Source organism: Carcharodon carcharias, chromosome 12 (genome assembly GCF_017639515.1).
Source record: "Carcharodon carcharias isolate sCarCar2 chromosome 12, sCarCar2.pri, whole genome shotgun sequence".
Lineage (NCBI taxonomy): Eukaryota > Metazoa > Chordata > Chondrichthyes > Lamniformes > Lamnidae > Carcharodon > Carcharodon carcharias.
The window spans coordinates 120,886,805-120,912,354 of NC_054478.1; positions in this window are offsets into that span (position 1 = coordinate 120,886,805).

The window sequence follows — 25,550 nt, forward strand, 5'->3', positions numbered from 1 at the left end:
GTTAGTGAAGGGGAAAATGATAGGTTAGTGAAGGGGGAATGACCGGCTAGTGAAAGCGAGAATGACACGTTAGTGGAGGGGAGAATGATAGGTTAATGAAGGGTGAATGTTCGGTTAGTTGACGGGTAATGTGTGGTTAGTGGCGTGGAGAATGACAGGTTATTGAAAGGGAGATGGCTTAATGAAGTGGGAATGACAGGTTCATGAAAGGGGGAATGACAGATTAGTGAAGCGGAATGACAGATTAGTGGAGTGGGAATATGAGATTAGTGGTGGGCAGAATGACAGGTTAGTGAAAGGGAGAATGACAGGTTAGTGAAAGGGAGAATGACAGGTTAGTGAAAGGGAGAATGACAGGTTAGTGAAAGGGAGAATGACAGGTTAGTGAAGGAGGAATGACAGGTTCGTGATGGGGGAATGACAGGTTAGTGCATGGGTAAATGACAGGTTAGTGCATGTGGAATGTTATATTAGTGGAGGGGAGATTGACATGTTAGTGAAGGCGGAATGACAGGTTAGTGAAGGAGGAATGACAGGTTAATGAAGCGGGAATGAGAGGTTAGTGGAGGGGAGAATGACAGGTTAGTGGAGGGGAGAATGACAGGTTAGTGGAGGGGAGAATGACAGGTTAGTGGAGGGGAGAATGACAGGTTAGTGGAGGGGAGAATGACAGGTTAGTGGAGGGGAGAATGACAGGTTAGTGGAGTGGAAATGACAGGTTAGTGAATGGTGGAAATGATATATTAGTGAAGGAGAAATGACAGGTTAGTGGAGGGGAGAATGACAGGTTAGTGGAGGGGAGAATGACAGGTTAGTGATTGGGGAATGACAGGTTAGTGAAGTGGTGAATGATAGGTTAGTGATGCGGGAATGACAGGTTAGTGGAGTGGGAATGTTAGATAAGTAGCGGGGAAAATGACAGGTTAGTGAAATGGAGAATGTAAGGTTAGTGAAACGGAGAATGTCATGTTAGTGAAAGTGAGAATGACAGGTTAGTTAATTAGGAATGACAGGTTAGTGGAGGGGAGAATGATAGGTTAATGAAGGATGAATGACCGGTTAGTGGACGGGTAATGTGTGATTAGTGGCGGGGAGAATGACTGGTTTGTGAAAGGGAGAATGACAGGTCAGAGAAGGGAGAATGACAGATTAGTGAAGGGGGAATGACAGGTTTGTGGCGGTGGAATTTTATATTAGTGGAGGGGAGAATGACTGGTTAGTGAAAGGGAGAATGACAAGCTACTGAAAGGGAGAATGATACGTTAATGAAGCGGGAATGACAGGTTAGTGAAGGGAGAATGACAGGTTATTGAAGGGGGAATGGTAGTTTAGTGGAGGGGACAATGACAGATTAGTAAAAGGGGCAATGACAGTTTAGTGACAGGTGTATGACAGGTTAGTGATTGAGGAATGACAGGTTAGTGGAGCGGACTTCACAGGTTAGTGAAGGGGAGGAATGACAGGTTAGTGGAGGGGAGAATGACAGGTTAGTTAAAGTGAGAATGAAAGGTTAGTGAAGGGGGATGAACAACTTAGCGAAGGGGGAATGTTAGATTGGTAGAGGGGGAGTAACAGGTTAGTGAAGGGGAAATGACAGGTTAGTGAAGGGGAAATGACAGGTTAGTTAAGGGGAAATGACACGTTAGTGAAGGGGAAATGACAGGTTAGTGGAGGAGAGAATGACAGGTTAGTTTAGAAGGAATGAGAGGTGAGTGAAAGGGGGATGAGAGGTGAGTGAAGTGGGGAATGACAGGTTAGTGAAGTGGGGAATGACAGGTTAGTGAAGTGGGGAATGACAGGTTAGAGAAGTGGGGAATGACAGGTTAGAGAAGTGGGGAATGACAGGTTAGAGAAGTGGGGAATGACAGGTTAGAGAAGTGGGGAATGACAGGTTAGTGAAGGAGGAATGACAGGTAAATGAAGCGGGAATGAGAGGTAAGTGGAGGGGAGAATGACCGGTTAGTGGAGTGGAGAATGACAGGTTAGTTAAAGGGACAATAATAGGTTTGTTAAAGGGAGAATGACAGGTTAGTGAAAGGGAGAATGACAGGTTAGTGAAAGGGAGAATGACAGGTTAGTGAAGGGGGTATGACAGGTTAGTGGAGGGGAGAATGATAGGTTAATGACCTTTGAATGACAGGTTAGTGGACGGGTAATGCTATATTCGTGGCGCGGAGAATTACTTGTTAGTGAAATGGAGAATGTCAGGTTAGTGAAAGGAAGAATGATAGGTTCATGCAGGGAGAATGATAGGTTAGTGAAGGTGGAATGACAGGTTAGTGAAGGTGGAATGACAGGTTAGTGTATGGGAGAATGACAGGTTAGTGAAGGGGGTATGACAGGTTAGTGGAGGGGAGAATGATAGGTTAATGACCTTTGAATGACAGGTTAGTGGACGGGTAATGCTATATTCGTGGCGCGGAGAATTACTGGTTAGTGGAATGGAGAATGTCAGGTTAGTGAAAGGAAGAATGATAGGTTCATGCAGGGAGAATGATAGGTTAGTGAAGGTGGAATGACAGGTTAGTGAAGGTGGAATGACAGGTTAGTGAAGGGGGAATGACAGGTAAGTGAAGGGGGAATGACAGGTAAGTGAAGCGAGAATGACAGGTTAGTGAAGGGGGAATGGTAGTTTAGTGGAGTGGAGAATGACAGGTTAGTGAAAGGGTGAATGACAGGTTAGTGAAGGGGGAATGACAGGTTAGTGAAAGGGAGAATGAAAGGTTAGTGAAGGGGGAATGACAGGTTTGTAAAGAGGGAATGACAGTTACTGACGGAGGAATGACACGTCAATGAAGGGGGAATCACAGGGTAGTGAAGGGGGGAAATGACAGGTTATTGAAGGAGAAAATGACAGGTTATTGAAGGAGAAAATGACAGGTTCTTGAAGGAGAAAATGACAAGTTCTTGAAGGAGAAAATGACAAGTTATTGAAGGAGAAAATGACAAGTTACTGAAGGAGAAAATGACAGGTTATTGAAGGAGAAAATGACAGGTTATTGAAGGAGAAAATGACAGGTCAGTGAAGGGCGAATGACAGGTCAGTGAAGGGCGAATGACAGGTCAGTGAAGGGCGAATGACAGGTCAGTGAAGGGCGAATGACAGGTCAGTGAAGGGCGAATGACAGGTCAGTGAAGGAGGAATGACAGGTCAGTGAAGGAGGAGTGACAGGTAAATGAAGCGGGAATGAGAGGTTAGTGGAAGGGAGAATGACAGATTAGCGGAGGGGAGAAAGACAGGTTAGTTAAAGGGAGAATGACAGGTTAGTGGAGGGGAGAATGACAGGTTAGCGGAGGGGAGAATGACAGGTTAGCGGAGGGGAGAATGACAGGTTAGCGGAGGGGAGAATGACAGGTTAGCGGAGGGGTGAATGACTGGTTAGCGGAGGGGAGAATGACAGGTTAGCGGAGGGGAGAATGACAGGTTAGTGGAGGGGAGAATGACAGGTTAGTGGAGGGGAGAATGACACGTGAGTGAATGGGGGAATGACAGGTTAGTGAAGGGGAAATGACAGGTTAATGAAGCGGGAATGAGAGGTTAGTGGAAGGGAGAATGACAGGTTAGTGGAGGATAGAATGACAGGTTAGTCGAGGGGAGAATGACAAGTTAGTGGAGGGGAGAATGACAGGTTAGTGGAGGGGAGAATGACAGGTTAGTGGAGGGGAGAATGACAGGTTAGTGGAGGGGAGAATGACAGGTTAGTGGAGGGGAGAATGACAGGTTAGTGGAGGGGAGAATGACAGGTTAGTGGAGGGAGAATGACAGGTTAGTGGAGTGGGAATGTTAGATAAGTGGAGGGGAGAATGACAGGCTAGTGAAGGGGGAATGACAAGTTAGTGGAGGGGAGAATGACAGGTTAATGAAGGGGGAATGACAGGTTAGTGAAGGGGGAATGACAGGGTAGTGAAGGGGGAATGACAAGTTAGTGAAGGGGGAATGACAGGTTAGTGGACGGGAGAATGACAGGTTAGTGGGGGGGAAATGACAGGTTAGTGGAGGGGAAATGACAGGTTAGTGGAGGGGAAATGACAGGTTAGTGGAGGGGAAATGACAGGTTAGTGGAGGGGAAATGACAGGTTAGTGGAGGGGAAATGATAGGTTAGTGAATGGGGAATGACAGGCTAGTGAAAGCGAGAATGACAAGTTAGTGGCGGGGAGAATGACAGGTTATTGAAAGGGAGATGGCTTAATGAAGGGGGAATGACAGGTTCATGAGAGGGGGAATGACAGATTAGTGAAGGGGAATGACAGATTAGTGGAGTGGGAATATGAGATTAGTGGTGGGCAGAATGACAGGTTAGTGAAAGGGAGAATGACAGGTTAGTGAAAGGGAGAATGACAGGTTAGTGAAAGGGAGAATGACAGGTTAGTGAAAGGGGAATGAGAGGTTAGTGCATGGGTAAATGACAGGTTAGTGCATGGGGAATGTTATATTAGTGGAGGGGAGATTGACATGTTAGTGAAGGCGGAATGACAGGTAAGTGAAGGGGGAATGACAGGTTAGTGAAGGAGGAATGACAGGTTAATGAAGCGGGAATGAGAGGTTAGTGGAGGGGAGAATGACAGGTTAATGGAGGGGATAATGACAGGTTAGTGGAGGGGTGAATTACAGGTTAGTGGAGGGGTGAATGACAGGTTAGTGGAGGGGAGAATGACAGGTTAGTGGAGGGGTGAATGACAGGTTAGTAGAGGGGAAATGACAGGTTAGTGAAGGGGAAAATGATAGGTTAGTGAACGGGGAATGACAGGCTAGTGAAAGTGAGAATGACACGTTAGTGGAGGGGAGAATGAAGGGTGAATGTCCGGTTAGTTGACGGGTAATGTGTGGTTAGTGGCGGGGAGAATGACAGGTTATTGAAAGGGAGATGGCTTAATGAAGGGGGAATGACATGTTCATGAAAGGGGGAATGACAGATTAGTGAAGCGGAATGACAGATTAGTGGAGTGGGAATATGAGATTAGTGGTGTGCAGAATGACATGTTAGTGAAAGGGAGAATGACAGGTTAGTGAAAGGGAGAATGATAGGTAAGTGAAGGGGGAATGACAGGTTCGTGATGGGGGAATGACAGGTTAGTGCATGGGTAAATGACAGGTTAGTGCATGTGGAATGTTATATTAGTGGAGGGGAGATTGACATGTTAGTGAAGGCGGAATGACAGGTTAGTGAAGGAGGAATGACAGGTTAATGAAGCGGGAATGAGAGGTTAGTGGAGGGGAGAATGACAGGTTAGTGGAGGGGAGAATGACAGGTTAGTGGAGTGGAAATGACAGGTTAGTGAATGGTGGAAATGATATATTAGTGAAGGAGAAATGACAGGTTAGTGGAGGGGAGAATGACAGGTTAGTGGAGGGGAGAATGACAGGTTAGTGGAGGGGAGAATGACAGGTTAGTGGAGGGGAGAATGACAGGTTAGTGATGGAGGAATGACAGGTTAGTGGAGGGGCGAATGACAGGTTAGTGGAGGGGAGAATGACAGATTAGTGATTGGGGAATGACAGGTTAGTGAAGTGGTGAATGACAGGTTAGTGGAGGGGAGAATGACAGGTTAATGAAGCGGGAATGAGAGGTTAGTGGAGGGGAGAATGACAGGTTAGTGGAGGGGAGAATGACAGGTTAGTGGAGGGGAGAATGACAGGTTAGTGGAGGGGAGAATGACAGGTTAGTGGAGTGGAGAATGACAGGTTAGTGGAGGGGAGAATGACAGGTTAGTGGAGGGGATAATGACAGGTTAGTGAAGGGGGAATGACAGGTTAGTGAAGGGGAAAATGATAGGTTAGTGAAGGGGGAATGACAGGCTAGTGAAAGTGAGAATGACACGTTAGTGGAGGGGAGAATGACAGGTTAATGAAGCGGGAATGAGAGGTTAGTGGAGGGGAGAATGACAGGTTAGTGGAGGGGAGAATGACAGGTTAGTGGAGGGGATAATGACAGGTTAGTGAAGGGGGAATGACAGGTTAGTGAAGGGGAAAATGATAGGTTAGTGAAGGGGGAATGACCGGCTAGTGAAAGCGAGAATGACACGTTAGTGGAGGGGAGAATGATAGGTTAATGAAGGGTGAATGTTCGGTTAGTTGACGGGTAATGTGTGGTTAGTGGCGTGGAGAATGACAGGTTATTGAAAGGGAGATGGCTTAATGAAGTGGGAATGACAGGTTCATGAAAGGGGGAATGACAGATTAGTGAAGCGGAATGACAGATTAGTGGAGTGGGAATATGAGATTAGTGGTGGGCAGAATGACAGGTTAGTGAAAGGGAGAATGACAGGTTAGTGAAAGGGAGAATGACAGGTTAGTGAAAGGGAGAATGACAGGTTAGTGAAAGGGAGAATGACAGGTTAGTGAAGGAGGAATGACAGGTTCGTGATGGGGGAATGACAGGTTAGTGCATGGGTAAATGACAGGTTAGTGCATGTTGAATGTTATATTAGTGGAGGGGAGATTGACATGTTAGTGAAGGCGTAATGACAGGTTAGTGAAGGAGGAATGACAGGTTAATGAAGCGGGAATGAGAGGTTAGTGGAGGGGAGAATGACAGGTTAGTGGAGGGGAGAATGACAGGTTAGTGGAGGGGAGAATGACAGGTTAGTGGAGGGGAGAATGACAGGTTAGTGGAGGGGAGAATGACAGGTTAGTGGAGGGGAGAATGACAGGTTAGTGGAGTGGAAATGACAGGTTAGTGAATGGTGGAAATGATATATTAGTGAAGGAGAAATGACAGGTTAGTGGAGGGGAGAATGACAGGTTAGTGGAGGGGAGAATGACAGGTTAGTGATTGGGGAATGACAGGTTAGTGAAGTGGTGAATGATAGGTTAGTGATGCGGGAATGACAGGTTAGTGGAGTGGGAATGTTAGATAAGTAGCGGGGAAAATGACAGGTTAGTGAAATGGAGAATGTAAGGTTAGTGAAACGGAGAATGTCATGTTAGTGAAAGTGAGAATGACAGGTTAGTTAATTAGGAATGACAGGTTAGTGGAGGGGAGAATGATAGGTTAATGAAGGATGAATGACCGGTTAGTGGACGGGTAATGTGTGATTACTGGCGGGGAGAATGACTGGTTTGTGAAAGGGAGAATGACAGGTCAGAGAAGGGAGAATGACAGATTAGTGAAGGGGGAATGACAGGTTTGTGGCGGTGGAATTTTATATTAGTGGAGGGGAGAATGACTGGTTAGTGAAAGGGAGAATGACAAGCTACTGAAAGGGAGAATGATACGTTAATGAAGCGGGAATGACAGGTTAGTGAAGGGAGAATGACAGGTTATTGAAGGGGGAATGGTAGTTTAGTGGAGGGGACAATGACAGATTAGTAAAAGGGGCAATGACAGTTTAGTGACAGGTGTATGACAGGTTAGTGATTGAGGAATGACAGGTTAGTGGAGCGGACTTCACAGGTTAGTGAAGGGGAGGAATGACAGGTTAGTGGAGGGGAGAATGACAGGTTAGTTAAAGTGAGAATGAAAGGTTAGTGAAGGGGGATGAACAACTTAGCGAAGGGGGAATGTTAGATTGGTAGAGGGGGAGTAACAGGTTAGTGAAGGGGAAATGACAGGTTAGTGAAGGGGAAATGACAGGTTAGTTAAGGGGAAATGACACGTTAGTGAAGGGGAAATGACAGGTTAGTGGAGGAGAGAATGACAGGTTAGTTTAGAAGGAATGAGAGGTGAGTGAAAGGGGGATGAGAGGTGAGTGAAGTGGGGAATGACAGGTTAGTGAAGTGGGGAATGACAGGTTAGTGAAGTGGGGAATGACAGGTTAGTGAAGTGGGGAATGACAGGTTAGAGAAGTGGGGAATGACAGGTTAGAGAAGTGGGGAATGACAGGTTAGAGAAGTGGGGAATGACAGGTTAGAGAAGTGGGGAATGACAGGTTAGAGAAGTGGGGAATGACAGGTTAGAGAAGTGGGGAATGACAGGTTAGAGAAGTGGGGAATGACAGGTTAGAGAAGTGGGGAATGACAGGTTAGTGAAGGAGGAATGACAGGTAAATGAAGCGGGAATGAGAGGTAAGTGGAGGGGAGAATGACCGGTTAGTGGAGTGGAGAATGACAGGTTAGTTAAAGGGACAATAATAGGTTTGTTAAAGGGAGAATGACAGGTTAGTGAAAGGGAGAATGATAGGTTAGTGAAGGAGGAATGACAGATTATTGGAGTGGGAATGTGAGATTAGTGGAGGGGAGAATGACACGTGAGTGAATGGGGGAATGACAGGTTAGTGAAGGGGAAATGACAGGTTAATGTAGCGGGAATGAGAGGTTAGTGGAAGGGAGAATGACAGGTTAGTGGAGGGTAGAATGACAGGTTAGTGGAGGGGAGAATGACAGGTTAGTGGAGGGGAGAATGACAGGTTAGTGGAGGGGGGAATGACAGGTTAGTGGAGGGTAGAATGACAGGTTAGTGGAGGGGAGAATGACAGGTTAGTGGAGGGGAGAATGACAGGTTAGTGGAGGGGAGAATGACAGGTTAGTGGAGGGGAGAATGACAGGTTAGTGAAGGGAGAATGTTAGATAACTGGAGGGGAGAATGACAGGCTAGTGAAAGGGGAATGACAAGTTAGTGGAGGGGAAATGATAGGTTAGTGAAGGGGGAATAACAGGCTAGTGAAAGCGAGAATGACAAGTTAGTGGAGGGGAGAATGATAGGTTAATGAAGGGTGAATGTCCGGTTAGTTGATGGGTAATGTGTGGTTAGTGGCGGGGAGAATGACAGGTTATTGAAAGGGAGATGGCTTAATGAAGGGGGAATGACAGGTTCATGAAAGGGGGAATGACAGATTAGTGAAGGGGAATGACAGATTAGTGGAGTGGGAATATGAGATTAGTGGTGGGCAGAATGACAGGTTAGTGAAAGGGAGAATGACAGGTTAGTGAAAGGGAGAATGACAGGTTAGTGAAAGGGAGAATGACAGGTTAGTGAAAGGGAGAATGACAGGTAAGTGAAGGGGGAATGACAGATTAGTGCATTGGTAAATGACAGGTTAGTGCATGGGGAATGTTATATTAGTGGAGGGGAGATTGACATGTTAGTGAAGGCGGAATGACAGGTTAGTGAAGGGGGAATGACAGGTTAGTGAAGGAGGAATGACAGGTTAATGAAGTGGGAATGAGAGGTTAGTGGAGGGGAGAATGACAGGTTAGTGGAGGGGAGAATGACAGGTTAGTGGAGGGGAGAATGACAGGTTAGTGGAGGGGAGAATGACAGGTTAGTGGAGGGGAGAATGACAGGTTAGTGAAGGGAGACTGACAGGTTAGTGGAGTGGGAATGTTAGATAAGTGGAGGGAAGAATGACGGGTGAGTGAAGGGAGAATGACAGGTTAGTGGAGGGGAGAATGACAGGTTAGTGAAGGGGGAATGACAGGTTAGTGAAGGGGGAATGACAGGTTAGTGAAGGGGGAATGACAGGTTAGTGAAGGGGGAATGACAGGTTAGTGAAGGGGGAATGACAGGTTAGTGGAAGTGAAATGACAGGTTAGTGGAGGGGAAATGACAGGTTAGTGGAGGGGAAATGACAGGTTAGTGGAGGGGAAATGACAGGTTAGTGGAGGGGAAATGACAGGTTAGTGAAGGGGAAAATGATAGGTTAGTGAATGGGGAATGACAGGCTAGTGAAAGCGTGAATGACACGTTAGTGGAGGGGAGAATGATAGGTTAATGAAGGGTGAATGTCCGGTTAGTTGACGGGTAATGTGTGGTTAGTGGCGGGGAGAATGACAGGTTATTGAAAGGGAGATGGCTTAATGAAGGGGGAATGACAGGTTCATGAAAGGGGGAATGACAGATTAGTGAAGGGGAATGACAGATTAGTGGAGTGGGAATATGAGATTAGTTGTGGGCAGAATGACAGGTTAGTGAAAGGGAGAATGACAGGTTAGTGAAAGGGAGAATGACAGGTTAGTGAAAGGGAGAATGATAGTTAAGTGAAGGGGGTATGACAGGTTCATGATGGGGGAATGACAGGTTAGTGCATGGGTAAATGACAGGTTAGTGCATGGGGAATGTTATATTAGTGGAGGGGAGATTGACATGTTAGTGAAGGCGGAATGACAGGTTAGTGAAGGGGGAATGACAGATTAGTGAAGGTGGAATGACAGGTTAATTAAGCGGGAATGAGAGGTTAGTGGAGGGGAGAATGACAGGTTATTGGAGGGGAGAATGACAGGTTAGTGGAGGGGAGAATGACAGGTTAGTGAAGGGGGAATGACAGATTAGTGAAGGGGGGAATGACAGGTTAGTGGAGTGGAAATGACAGGTTAGTGGAGGGGAGAATGACAGGTTAGTGGAGGGGAGAATGACAGGTTAGTGGAGGGGAGAATGTCAGGTTAATGAAACGCACAATGTCAGGTTAGTGAAAGCGAGAATGACAGGTTAGTTAATTAGGTATGACAGGTTAGTAGAGGGGAGAATGATAGGCTAATGAAGGATGAATGACCGCTTAGTGGACGGGTAATGTGTGATTAGTGGTGGGGAGAATGACTGGTTAGTGAAAGGGAGAATGACAGGTTATTGAAACGGAGAATGAAAGGTTAAGGCCGGGAGAATGATAGGTTAGTGAAGGTGGAATGACAGTTTAGTGAAGGGGAAATGAAAGTTTATTGGAGGGGATAATGACAGGTTAGTGTTGGAGAGAATGACATGTTACTGGATGCGAGAATGACAGGTTAGTGAAAAGGAGAATGACAGGTCAGTGAAGGGGGAATGACAGGTGAGTGGAGGGGATAATGACAGGTTAGTGGAGGGGATAATGACACGTCAGTAAAGGGGGAATGAAAGGTCATTGAAGGGAGAATGACAGGTCAGTGAAGGGAGAATGACAGGTCAGTGAAGGGAGAATGACAGGTCAGTGAAGGGAGAATGACAGGTCAGTGAAGGGAGAATGACAGATTAGTGAAGGGGGAATGACAGGTTTGTGGCGGTGGAATTTTATATTAGTGGAGGGGAGAATGACTGGTTAGTGAAAGGGAGAGTGACAAGCTACTGAAAAGGAGAATGATACGTTAATGAAGCGGGAGTGACAGGTTTGTGGCGGTGGAATTTTATATTAGTGGAGGGGGAATGACAGGTTAGTGAAGGGGAGAATGACAGGTTAGTGATTGAGGAATGACAGGTTAGTGGAGGAGAGAATGACATGTTGCTGGAGGGGAGAATGACAGGTTAATGAAAGGGAGAATGACAGGTTGGTGAAGAGGGAATAAAAGGTTAGTGAACGGAGAACATTAGATTAGTGAAGGGGGAATGAAAGGTTAGTGGAGGGGTTAATGACAGGTTAGTGAAGGGGGAATGAAATGTCAGTGAAGGGAGAATGACAGGTTAGTGAAGGGGAGGAATGACAGGTTAGTGGAGGGGAGAATGACAGGTTAGTTAAAGGGAGAATGAAAGGTTAGTGAAGGGGGAAGAACAACTTAGCGAAGGGAGAATGTTAGATTGGTAGAGGGGGAGTAACAGGTTAGCGAAGGGGAAATGACAGGTTAGCGAAGGGGAAATGACAGGTTAGCGAAGGGGAAATGACAGGTTAGTGAAGGGGAAATGACAGGTTAGTGGAGGAGAGAATGACAGGTTAGTTTAGAAGGAATGAAAGGTTAGTGAAAGGGGGATGAGAGTTGAGTGAAGTGGGGAATGACAGGTTAGTGAAGTGGGGAATGACAGGTTAGTGAAGTGGGGAATGACAGGTTAGTGAAGTGGGGAATGACAGGTTAGTGAAGGAGGAATGACAGGTTAATGAAGCGGGAATGAGAGGTTAGTGGAGGGGAGAATGACAGGTTAGTGGAGGGGAGAATGACAGGTCAGTGGAGGGGAGAATGACAGGTCAGTGGAGGGGAGAATGACAGGTTAGTGGAGGGGAGAATGACAGGTTAGTGGAGGGGAGAATGACAGGTTAGTGGAGGGGATAATGACACGTCAGTAAAGGGGGAATGAAAGGTCATTGAAGGGACAATGACAGGTCAGTGAAGGGAGAATGACAGGTCAGTGAAGGGAGAATGACAGGTCAGTGAAGGGAGAATGACAGGTCAGTGAAGGGAGAATGACAGGTCAGTGAAGGGAGAATGACAGATTAGTGAAGGGGGAATGACAGGTTTGTGGCGGTGGAATTTTATATTAGTGGAGGGGAGAATGACTGGTTAGTGAAAGGGAGAGTGACAAGCTACTGAAAAGGAGAATGATACGTTAATGAAGCGGGAGTGACAGGTTTGTGGCGGTGGAATTTTATATTAGTGGAGGGGGAATGACAGGTTAGTGAAGGGGAGAATGACAGGTTAGTGATTGAGGAATGTCAGGTTAGTGGAGGAGAGAATGACATGTTGCTGGAGGGGAGAATGACAGGTTAATGAAAGGGAGAATGACAGGTTGGTGAAGAGGGAATAAAAGGTTAGTGAAAGGAGAACATTAGATTAGTGAAGGGGGAATGAAAGGTTAGTGGAGGGGTTAATGACAGGTTAGTGAAGGGGGAATGAAATGTCAGTGAAGGGAGAATGACAGGTTAGTGAAGGGGAGGAATGACAGGTTAGTGGAGGGGAGAATGACAGGTTAGTTAAAGGGAGAATGAAAGGTTAGTGAAGGGGGAAGAACAACTTAGCGAAGGGGGAATGTTAGATTGGTAGAGGGGGAGTAACAGGTTAGCGAAGGGGAAATGACAGGTTAGCGAAGGGGAAATGACAGGTTAGCGAAGGGGAAATGACAGGTTAGCGAAGGGGAAATGACAGGTTAGTGAAGGGGAAATGACAGGTTATTGGAGGAGAGAATGACAGGTTAGTTTAGAAGGAATGAAAGGTTAGTGAAAGGGGGATGAGAGTTGAGTGAAGTGGGGAATGACAGGTTAGTGAAGTGGGGAATGACAGGTTAGTGAAGTGGGGAATGACAGGTTAGTGAAGTGGGGAATGACAGGTTAGTGAAGTGGGGAATGACAGGTTAGTGAAGGAGGAATGACAGGTTAATGAAGCGGGAATGAGAGGTTAGTGGAGGGGAGAATGACAGGTTAGTGGAGGGGAGAATGACAGGTCAGTGGAGGGGAGAATGACAGGTTAGTGGAGGGGAGAATGACAGGTTAGTGGAGGGGAGAATGACAGGTTAGTGGCGGGGAGAATGACAGGTTAGTGGAGGGGAAATGACAGGTTAGTGAAGGGGAAAATGATAGGTTAGTGAACTGGGAATGACAGGCTAGTGAAAGTGAGAATGACACGTTAGTGGAGGGGAGAATGATAGGTTAATGAAGGGTGAATGGCCGGTTAGTTGACGGGTAATGTGTGGTTAGTGGCGGGGAGAATGACAGGTTATTGAAAGGGAGATGGCTTAATGAAGGGGGAATGACAGGTTCATGAAAGGGGGAATGACAGATTAGTGAAGCGGAATGACAGATTAGTGGAGTGGGAATATGAGATTAGTGGTGGGCAGAATGACAGGTTAGTGAAAGGGAGAATGACAGGTTAGTGAAAGGGAGAATGACAGGTTAGTGAAAGGGAGAATGACAGGTTAGTGAAAGGGAGAATGATAGGTAAGTGAAGGGAGAATGACAGGTTCGTGATGGGGGAATGACAGGTTAGTGCATGGGTAAATGACAGGTTAGTGCATGTGGAATGTTATATTAGTGGAGGGGAGATTGACATGTTAGTGAAGGCGGAATGACAGGTTAGTGAAGGAGGAATGACAGGTTAATGAAGCGGGAATGAGAGGTTAGTGGAGGGGAGAATGACAGGTTAGTGGAGGGGAGAATGACAGGTTAGTGGAGTGGAAATGACAGGTTAGTGAATGGTGGAAATGATATATTAGTGAAGGAGAAATGACAGGTTAGTGGAGGGGAGAATGACAGGTTAGTGGAGGGGAGAATGACAGGTTAGTGGAGGGGAGAATGACAGGTTAGTGGAGGGGAGAATGACAGGTTAGTGGAGGGGAGAATGACAGGTTAGTGAAGGGGGAATGACAGGTTAGTGAAGGGGAAAATGATAGGTTAGTGAAGGGGGAATGACAGGCTAGTGAAAGTGAGAATGACACGTTAGTGGAGGGGAGAATGACAGGTTAATGAAGCGGGAATGAGAGGTTAGTGGAGGGGCGAATGACAGGTTAGTGGAGGGGAGAATGACAGGTTAGTGGAGGGGATAATGACAGGTTAGTGAAGGGGGAATGACAGGTTAGTGAAGGGGAAAATGATAGGTTAGTGAAGGGGCAATGACAGGCTAGTGAAAGTGAGAATGACACGTTAGTGGAGGGGAGAATGACAGGTTAATGAAGCGGGAATGAGAGGTTAGTGGAGGGGCGAATGACAGGTTAGTGGAGGGGAGAATGACAGGTTAGTGGAGGGGATAATGACAGGTTAGTGAAGGGGGAATGACAGGTTAGTGAAGGGGAAAATGATAGGTTAGTGAAGGGGCAATGACCGGCTAGTGAAAGCGAGAATGACACGTTAGTGGAGGGGAGAATGACACGTTAGTGGAGGGGAGAATGACAGGTTAGTGGAGGGGCGAATGACAGGTTAGTGGAGGGGAGAATGACAGGTTAGTGATTGGGGAATGACAGGTTAGTGAAGTGGTGAATGATAGGTTAGTGATGCGGGAATGACAGGTTAGTGGAGTGGGAATGTTAGATAAGTAGCGGGGAAAATGACAGGTTAGTGAAATGGAGAATGTAAGGTTAGTGAAACGGAGAATGTCATGTTAGTGAAAGCGAGAATGACAGGTTAGTTAATTAGGAATGACAGGTTAGTGGAGGGGAGAATGATAGGTTAATGAAGGATGAATGACCGGTTAGTGGACGGGTAATGTGTGATTAGTGGCGGGGAGAATGACTGGTTAGTGAAAGGGAGAATGACAGGTCCGAGAAGGGAGAATGACAGATTAGTGAAGGGGGAATGACAGGTTTGTGGCGGTGGAATTTTATATTAGTGGAGGGGAGAATGACTGGTTAGTGAAAGGGAGAATGACAAGCTACTGAAAGGGAGAATGATACGTTAATGAAGCGGGAATGACAGGTTAGTGAAGGGAGAATGACAGGTTATTGAAGGGGGAATGGTAGTTTAGTGGAGGGGACAATGACAGATTAGTAAAAGGGGCAATGACAGTTTAGTGACAGGTGTATGACAGGTTAGTGATTGAGGAATGACAGGTTAGTGGAGCGGACTTCACAGGTTAGTGAAGGGGAGGAATGACAGGTTAGTGGAGGGGAGAATGACAGGTTAGTTAAAGTGAGAATGAAAGGTTAGTGAAGGGGGATGAACAACTTAGCGAAGGGGGAATGTTAGATTGGTAGAGGGGGAGTAACAGGTTAGTGAAGGGGAAATGACAGGTTAGTGAAGGGGAAATGACACGTTAGTGAATGAGAGGTGAGTGAAAGGGGGATGAGAGGTGAGTGAAGTGGGGAATGACAGGTTAGTGAAGTGGGGAATGACAGGTTAGAGAAGTGGGGAATGACAGGTTAGAGAAGTGGGGAATGACAGGTTAGAGAAGTGGGGAATGACAGGTTAGAGAAGTGGGGAATGACAGGTTAGAGAAGTGGGGAATGACAGGTTAGAGAAGTGGGGAATGACAGGTTAGAGAACTGGGGAATGACAGGTTAGAGAAGTGGGGAATGACAGGTTAGTGAAGGAGGAATGACAGGTAAATGAAGCGGGAATGAGAGGTAAGTGGAGGGGAGAATGACCGGTTAGTGGAGTGGAGAATGACAGGTTAGTTAAAGGGACAATAATAGGTTTGTTAAAGGGAGAATGACAGGTTAGTGAAAGGGAGAATGATAGGTTAGTGAAGGAGGAATGACAGATTAGTGGAGTGGGAATGTGAGATTAGTGGAGGGGAGAATGACACGTGAGTGAATGGGGGAATGACAGGTTAGTGAAGGGGAAATGACAGGTTAATGAAGCGGGAATGAGAGGTTAGTGGAAGGGAGAATGACAGGTTAGTGGAGGGGAGAATGACAGGTTAGTGGAGGGGAGAATGACAGGTTAGTGGAGGGGAGAATGACAGGTTAGTGGAGGGGAGAATGACAGGTTAGTGGAGGGGAGAATGACAGGTTAGTGAAGGAGGAATGACACGTTAGTGCAGGGGGAATGACAGGTTAGTGGAGTGGGAATGTTAGATAAGTGGAGTGGAGAATGACAGGTTAGTGAAGGGGGAACGACAGGTTAGTGAAAGGGGGAATGAAAGGTTAGTGAAGGGGTAATAACAACTTAGGGGGAATGTTACATTAAATGGCGAGGAAAATGACAAGTTACTGAAAGGGAGAATGACAGGTTAGTGGATGGGTAATGTGTGATTAGTGGCGGGGAGAATGACAGGTAATTTAAAGGGAGAATGATAGGTTAGTGAAGGTGGAATGACAGGTTAGTGAATGGGGAACGAATGGTTAGTGAAGGGAGAATGACAGGTTAGTGGCGGTGGAATGTTATATTAGTGGAGGGGAGAATGACTGGTTAGTGAAGGGGAGAATGACAAGTTACTGAAAGGGAGAATGACAGGTTAGTGAAGGGGGAATGACAGGTTAGTGAAGGGGGAATGACAGGTTAGTGAAAGGGAGAATGATAGCTTAATGAAGGGGGAATGACTGGATCGTGAAAGGGAGAATGATAGCTTAATGAAGGGGGAATGACTGAATCGTGAAAGGGGGAATGACAGGTTAGTGATGGGGGATCGATAGATTAGTGCTGGGGGAATGTTATATTAGTGGAGGGGAGAATGACAGGTTAGTGAAAGGGAGAATCATAGGTTAGTGAAGGGGGAATAAGAGGTTAGTGAAGGGGGAATAAGAGGTTAGTGAAGGGGGAACAACAGGTTAGTGAAAGGGGGAATGAAATGTTAGTGAAGGGGGAATAACACCTTAGGGGGAATGTTATTTTGGTAGAGAGGGAATAACAGGTTAGTGAATGGGAGAATGACTGGTTGATGGAGGGGAAATGACAGGTTAGTGAAGGCGGAATGACAGGTTAGTGAAGGCGGAATGACAGGTTAGTGAAGGAGGAATGACAGGTTAATGAAGCGGGAATGAGAGGTTAGTGGAGGAGAGAATGACAGGTTAGTGGAGGGGTGAATGACAGGTTATTGGATTGGGAATGTTAGATAAGTGGCGTGGAAAATGACTGGTTAGTGAAAGGGAGAATGACAGGTTATTGAAAGGGAGAATGATAGGTTAGTGGAGGCAATAATGACAGGTTAGTGAAGGGGGAATGACAGGTTAGTGGCGGTGGAATGTTACATTAGTGGAGGGGAGAATGACTGGTTCGTGAAAGGGAGAAAGACAAGTTACTGAAAGGGAGAATGATACGTTAATGAATCGGGAGTGACAGGTTAGTGAAGGGGGAATGACAGGTTAGTGCAGGGGGAATGACAGGTTAGTGGAGTGGGAATGTTAGATAAGTGGCGAGAAAAATGACAGGTTAGTGAAGGTGGAATGACAGGTTAGTGGAGGGGAGAATGACAGGTTAGTGGAGGGGAGAATGACAGGTTAGTGGAGGGGAGAATGACAGGTTAGTGAAGGAGGAATGACAGGTTAGTGCACAGGGAATGTTATATTAGTGGAGGGGAAATTGACAAGTTAGTGAAGGGGGCAATGAAAGGTCAGTGAAGGAGAAATAACAGGTTAGTGGAGGGGAGAATGACAGGTTAGTGAAGGAGGAATGACAGGTTAGTAGAGGGGAGAATGACAGGTTAGTGGAGGGGAGAATGACAGGTTAGTGGAGGGGAGAATGACAGGTTAGCAGATGGGAGAATGACAGGTTAGTGAAGGCGGAATGACAGGTTAGTAAAGGGTGATTGAAAGGTTAGTTGAGGAGAGAATGTCAGGTTAGTGAAGTGGGAATAAAAGGTTAGTGAAGGGAGAATGACAGGTTAGTGAAGGGGGAATGAAAGGTTAGTGAAGGGAGCGTGTCAGGTTAGTGAAGGGGGAATGGTAGTTTAGTGGAGGGGAGAATGACAGGTTATTAAAGGGGCAATGACAGGTTAGTGACAGGGGTATGACAGCTTAGTGATTGTGGAATGACAGGTTAGGGGAGGAGAGAAAGACATGTTAGTGGAGCGGACTTCACAGGTTAGTGAAGGGGGGAATGACAGGTTATTGGAGGTTAAAGGGAGAATGACAGGTTAATGAAGGGGGTATGACTGGTTGATGGAGGGGAAATGACAGGTTAGTGAAGGCGGAATGACAGGTTAGTGAAGGAGGAATGACAGGTTAATGAAGCGGGAATGGGAGGTTAGTGGAGGAGAGAATGACAGGTTAGTGGAGAGGAGAATGACAGGTTAGTGGAGGGGAGAATGACAGGTTAGTGGAGGGGAAAATGACAGGTTAGTGAAAGGGAGAATGACAGGTTATTGAAAGGGAGAATGATAGGTTAGTGGAGGCAATAATGACAGGTTAGTGAAGGGGGAATGACAGGTTAGTGGCGGTGGAATGTTACATTAGTGGAGGGGAGAATGACTGGTTCGTGAAAGGGAGAAAGACAAGTTACTGAAAGGGAGAATGATACGTTAATGAATCGGGAATGACAGGTTAGTGAAGGGGGAATGACAGGTTAGTGCAGGGGGAATGACAGGTTAGTGGAGTGGGAATGTTAGATAAGTGGCGAGAAAAATGACAGGTTAGTGAAAGGGAGAATGACAGGTTAGTGAAGGTGGAATGACAGGTTAGTGGAGGGGAGAATGACAGGTTAGTGGAGGGGAGAATGACAGGTTAGTGGAGGGGCGAATGACAGGTTAGTGAAGGAGGAATGACAGGTTAGTGCACAGGGAATGTTATATTAGTGGAGGGGAAATTGACAAGTTAGTGAAGGGGGCAATGAAAGGTCAGTGAAGGAGAAATAACAGGTTAGTGGAGGGGAGAATGACAGGTTAGTGAAGGAGGAATGACAGGTTAGTAGAGGGGAGAATGACAGGTTAGTAGAGGGGAGAATGACAGGTTAGTGGAGGGGAGAATGACAGGTTAGTGGAGGGGAGAATGACAGGTTAGCAGATGGGAGAATGACAGGTTAGTGAAGGCGGAATGACAGGTTAGTAAAGGGTGATTGAAAGGTTAGTTGAGGAGAGAATGTCAGGTTAGTGAAGTGGGAATAAAAGGTTAGTGAAGGGAGAATGACAGGTTAGTGAAGGGGGAATGAAAGGTTAGTGAAGGGGGAATGGTAGTTTAGTGGAGGGGAGAATGACAGGTTATTAAAGGGGCAATGACAGGTTAGTGACAGGGGTATGACAGGTTAGTGATTGAGGAATGACAGGTTAGGGGAGGAGAGAAAGACATGTTAGTGGAGCGGACTTCACAGGTTAGTGAAGGGGGGGAATGACAGGTTATTGGAGGTTAAAGGGAGAATGACAGGTTAATTAAAGGGAGAATGACAGGTCAATGAAGGGGGTATGACAGGTTAGTGGAGGGGACATGACACGTTAGTGAAGGGGGAATGACAGGTTAGCGGAGTGGGAATGTTAGACTAAGTGGCGAGGAAAATGACAGGTTAGTGAAAGCGAGAATGACAGGTTAGTGAAAGGGAGAATGACAGGTTAGTGAAAGGGAGAATGATGGCTTAATGAAGGGGGAATGACAGGTTCGTGAAAGGGGGAATGACAGGTTAGTGATGGGAGAATGACAGATTAGTGCACAGAGACTGTTGCATAAGTGGAGGGGAGAATGACATGTTCGTGAAAAGGAAAATAACAGTTTCTTCAAGGGGGAATGTCAGGTTATTGGAGGGGAGAATGACAGGTTAATGTAGGGGAAATGACAGGTTAATGAAGGGGGAATGACAGGTTAGTGGATGGGAAATGACTGGTTAGTGGAGGGGAAATGACAGATTAGTGAAGGGGAAAATGATAGGTTAGTGAAGGGGGAATGACAGGTTAGTGGAGTTGGAATGTTAGATAAGCGGCGGGGAAAATGACAGGTTAGTGAAACGGAGAATGACATGTTAGTGAAAGGGAGAATGACAGGTTAGTGAAGGAGAAATGACATGTTAGTGGAGGGGAGAATGACAGGTTAGTGAAGGAGGAATGACATGTTAGTGGAGGGGAGAATGACAGGTTAGTGAAGGAGGAATGACAGGTTAGTGGAGGGGAGAATGACAGGTTACTGAAAGGGAGAATGACAGGTTACTGAAAGGGAAAATGACAGGTTAGTGAAACGGTTAATGACATTTTAGTGAAAGGGAGAATGACAGGTTAGTGAAGGGGGATTGACAGGTTAGTGAAGGGGGAATGAAAGGTCAGTGAAGGAGAAATGACAGGTTATTGGATGGGAGAATGACAGGTTAGTCAAGGAGGAATGACAGGTTAGTGAAGGGGGAATGACAGATTAGTGAAGGGGGAATGAAATGTTAGTGAAGGGGGCGCGTTAGATTAGTGGAGGGTGAATTGACAGGTTAGTGAAATGTGGAATGAAAGGTTAGTGAAGGGTGGAATGACCGGTTAGTGAAGGGGAAATGACCGGTTAGTGAAGGTGAAATGACCGGTTAGTGAAGGGGAAATGACCGGTTAGTGAAGGGGAAATGACACGTTAGTGAAGGGGAAATGACACGTTAGTGAAGGGGAAATGACACGTTAGTGAAGGGGAAATGACAGATTAGTGGAGTGGGAACGTGAGATTAGTGGAGGGGGAAATGACTGGTTAGCGAAGGGGAAATGACACGTTAGTGCAGGGGGACTGACAGGTTAGTGGAGTGGGAACGTGAGATTAGTGGAGGGGGGAATGACAGGTTAATGAAGGGGGAATGAAATGTTAGTGTAGGAGGAATGAAAGATCAGTGGAGGAGAGAATGACAGGTTAGTGGAAGGGAGAATGACAGGTTAGTGATGGGGGAATGACAGGTTAGTGCACGGGGAGTGTTATATTAGTGGAGGGGAAATTGACAAGTTAGTGAAGGGGGCAATGACAGGTTAGTGAAGGGGGAATGAAATGTTAGTGAAGGGGGAGTGTTAGATTAGTGGAGGGTAAATTGACAGGTTAGTGAAGCGTGCAATGAAAGGTTAGTGAAGGGTGGAATGACCGGTTAGTGAAGGGGGAATGACGGGTTAGTGAAGGGGAAATGACTGGTTAGTGAAGAGGAAATGACACGTTAGTGAAGGGGGAATGACAGATTAGTGGAGTGGGAACGTGAGATTAGTGGAGGGGGAAATGACCGGTTAGTGAAGGGGAAATGACCGGTTAGTGAAGGGGAAATGACACGTTAGTGAAGGGGGACTGACAGATTAGTGGAGTGGGAACGTGAGATTAGTGGAGGGGGGAATGACAGGTTAATGAAGGGGGAATGAAATGTTAGTGTAGGAGGAATGAAAGATAAGTGGAGGAGAGAATGACATATTAGTGGAAGGGAGAATGACAGGTTAGTGATGGAGGAATGACAGGTTAATGCATGGGGAGTGTTATATTATTGGAGGGGAAATTGACAAGTTAGTCAAGGGGGCAATGACAGGTTAGTGAAGGGGGAATGACAGGTTAGCGAAGGGGGAATGAAAGGTCAGTGAAGGTGAAATGACAGGTTAGTGGAGGGGAGAATGACAGGTTAGTGAAGGAGGAATGACAGGTTAGTGGAGGGGAGAATGACAGGTTAGTGGAGGGGAGAATGACAGGTTAGTGGAGGGGAGGATGACAGGTTAGTGGAGGGGAGGATGACAGGTTAGTGGAGGGGAGAATGACAGGTTAGTGGAGGGGAGAATGACAGGTTAGTGGAGGGGAGAATGATAGGTTAGTGGAGGGGGGAATGACAGGTTAGTAAAGGAGGAATGACAGATTAGCGAATGGGGAATGAAATGTTAGTGAAGTGGGATCGTTAGATTAGTGGAGGGTGAATTGACAGGTTAGTGAAGGGGAAATGACAGGTTAGTGAAGGGTGGAATGAAAGGTTAGTGGAGGGTGGAATGAATGGTTAGTGAAGGGGGAATGACCGGTTAGTGAAGGGGGAATGACTGGTTAGTGAAGGGAGAATGACAGGTTAGTGAAGGGGGAATGACCGGTTAGTGAAGGGGGAATGACCGGTTAGTGAAGGGAGAATGACAGGTTAGTGAAGGGGGAATGAAAGGTTAGTGAAGGGAGAGTGTTAGATTAGTGGAGGGTGAATTGACAGGTTAGTGAAGCGTGGAATGAAAGGTTAGTGAAGGGTGGAATGACCGGTTAGTGAAGGGGGAATGACCGGTTAGTGAAGGGGGTATGACCGGTTAGTGAAGGGGATATGACCGGTTAGTGAAGAGGAAATGACACGTTAGTGAAGGGGGAATGACAGATTAGTGGAGTGGGAACGTGAGATTAGTGGAGGGGGAAATGACCGGTTAGTGAAGGGGAAATGACCGGTTAGTGAAGGGGAAATGACACGTTAGTGAAGGGGAAATGACACGTTAGTGAAGGGGGACTGACAGATTAGTGGAGTGGGAACGTGAGATTAGTGGAGGGAGGAATGACAGGTTAATGAAGGGGGAATGAAATGTTAGTGTAGGAGGAATGAAAGATCAGTGGAGGAGAGAATGACATGTTAGTGGAAGGGAGAATGACAGGTTAGTGATGGAGGAATGACAGGTTAGTGCACGGGCAGTGTTATATTAGTGGAGGGGAAATTGACAAGTTAGTCAAGGGGGAATGAAAGGTCAGTGAAGGAGAAATGACAGGTTAGTGGAGGGGAGAATGACAGGTTAGTGGAGGGGAGAATGACAGGTTAGTGGAGGGGAGAATGACAGGTTAGTGGAGGGGCGAATGACAGGTTAGTGGAGGGGCAAATGACAGGTTAGTGGAGGGGACAATGACAGGTTAGTGGAGGGGACAATGACAGGTTAGTGGAGGGGAGAATGACAGGTTAGTGGAGGGGAGAATGACAGGTTAGTGGAGGGGAGAATGACAGGTTAGTGGAGGGGAGAATGACAGGTTAGTTAAAGGGAGAATGAATTGTTAGTGAACGGGAAATTATAGGTTAGTGAAGGGGAAATGACAGGTTAGTGAAGAGGGGAATGACAGGTTAGTGAAAGGGGGAATGACAGGTGAGTGAAGGGGGGAATGACAGGTGAGTGAAGGGGGGAATGACAGGTGAGTGAAGGGGGGAATGACAGGTGAGTGAAGGGGGGAATGACAGGTGAGTGAAGGGGGGAATGACAGGTGAGTGAAGGGGGGAATGACAGGTGAGTGAAGGGGGGAATGACAGGTGAGTGAAGGGGGGAATGACAGGTTAGTGAAGGGGGGAATGACAGGTTAGTGAAGGGGGGAATGACAGGTTAGTGAAGGGGGGAATGACAGATTAGCGAATGGGGAATGAAATGTTAGTGAAGGGTATCGTTAGATTAGTGGAGGGTGAATTGACAGGTTAGTGAAGGGGAAATGACAGGTTAGTGAAGGGAGAATGACAGGTTAGTGAAGGGAGAATGACAGGTTAGTGGAGGGTGGAATGACAGGTTAGTCAAGGGGGAATGACAGGTTAGTCAAGGGGGAATGACCGGTTAGTTAAGGGGGAATGACCGGTTCGTTAAGGGGGAATGACCGGTTAGTGAAGGGGGAATGAAAGGTTAGTGGAGGGGAGAATGACAGGTTAGTGGAGGGGAGAATGACAGGTTAGTGGAGGGGAGAATGACAGGTTAGTGGTGGGGAGAATGACAGGTTAGTGGAGGGGAGAATGACAGGTTAGTGGAGGGGAGAATGACAGGTTAGTGGAGGGGAGAATGACAGGTTAGTGGAGGGGAGAATAATAGGTTAGTGGAGCGGAAAAGGCAGGTTTGTGAAGGGAGGTAATGATAGGTTAGTGGAGGGGAGAATGACAGGTTAGTTAAAGGGAGAATGAATTGTTAGTGAAGGGGAAATGACAGGTTAGTGAATGAGAAATGACAGGTTAGTGAAGGGGAAATGACAGGTTAGTGGAGGAGAGAATGACAGGTTAGTGAAGAGGGGAATGACAGGTTAGTGAAAGGGGGAATGACAGGTGAGTGAAGGGGGGAATGACAGGTGAGTGAAGGGGGGAATGACAGGTGAGTGAAGGGGGGAATGACAGGTGAGTGAAGGGGGAAATGACAGGTGAGTGAAGGGGGGAATGACAGGTGAGTGAAGGGGGGAATGACAGGTGAGTGAAGGGGGGAATGACAGGTTAGTGAAGGGGGGAATGACAGGTTAGTGAAGGGGGGAATGACAGATTAGCGAATGGGGAATGAAATGTTAGTGAAGGGTATCGTTAGATTAGTGGAGGGTGAATTGACAGGTTAGTGAAGGGGAAATGACAGGTTAGTGAAGGGAGAATGACAGGTTAGTGAAGGGAGAATGACAGGTTAGTGAAGGGGGAATGAAAGGTTAGTGAAGGGAGAGTGTCCGGTTAGTGAAGGGAGAATGAAAGGTTAGTGAAGGGAGAATGACAGGTTAGTGAAGGGGGAATAAAAGGTTAGTGAAGGGAGATTGACAGGTTAGTGAAGGGGGAATGAAAGGTTAGTGAAGGGAGAGTGTCAGGTTAGTGAAGGGGGAATGGTAGTTTAGTGGAGGGGAGAATGACAGGTTATTAAAGGGGCAATGATAGGTTAGTGACAGGGGTATGACAGGTTAGTGATTGAGGAATGACAGGTTAGGGGAGGAGAGAAGGACATGTTAGTGGAGCAGACTTCACAGGTTAGTGAAGGGGGGGAATGACAGGTTATTGGAGGTTAAAGGGAGAATGACAGCTTAGTTAAAGGGAGAATGACAGGTTAGTTAAAGGAAGAATGAAACGTTAGTGAAGGGGGAATGACAGGTTAATGAAGTGGGAATGAAAGTTACTGACTGAGGAATGATGGGTCAATGAAGGGGGAATGACAGGTTAGTGGCCGGGCGCATGACAGGTTAGTGGAGGGGAAATGACAGGTTAGTGAAGGGGAAAATAATAGGTTAGTGAAGGGGGAATGACAGGTTAGCGGAGTGGGAATGTTAGATTAAGTGGTGGAGAAAATGACAGGTTAGTGAAAGGGAGAATGACAGGTTAGTGAAAGCGAGAATGACAGGTTAGTGAAAGGGAGAATGACAGGTTAGTGAAGGGGGAATAAAAGGTTAGTGAAGGGAGAATGACAGGTTAGTGAAGGAGGAATGAAAGGTTAGTGAAGGGAGAGTGTCAGGTTAGTGAAGGGGGAATGGTAGTTTAGTGGAGGGGAGAATGACAGGTTATTAAAGGGGCAATGACAGGTTAGTGACAGGGGTATGACAGGTTAGTGATTGAGGAATGACAGGTTAGGGGAGGAGAGAAGGACATGTTAGTGGAGCAGACTTCACAGGTTAGTGAAGGGGGGGAATGACAGGTTATTGGAGGTTAAAGGGAGAATGACAGCTTAGTTAAAGGGAGAATGACAGGTTAGTTAAAGGAAGAATGAAACGTTAGTGAAGGGGGAATGACAGGTTAATGAAGTGGGAATGAAAGTTACTGACTGAGGAATGATGGGTCAATGAAGGGGGAATGACAGGTTAGTGGCCGGGCGCATGACAGGTTAGTGGAGGGGAAATGACAGGTTAGTGAAGGGGAAAATAATAGGTTAGTGAAGGGGGAATGACAGGTTAGCGGAGTGGGAATGTTAGATTAAGTGGTGGAGAAAATGACAGGTTAGTGAAAGGGAGAATGACAGGTTAGTGAAAGCGAGAATGACAGGTTAGTGAAAGGGAGAATGACAGGTTAGTGAAGG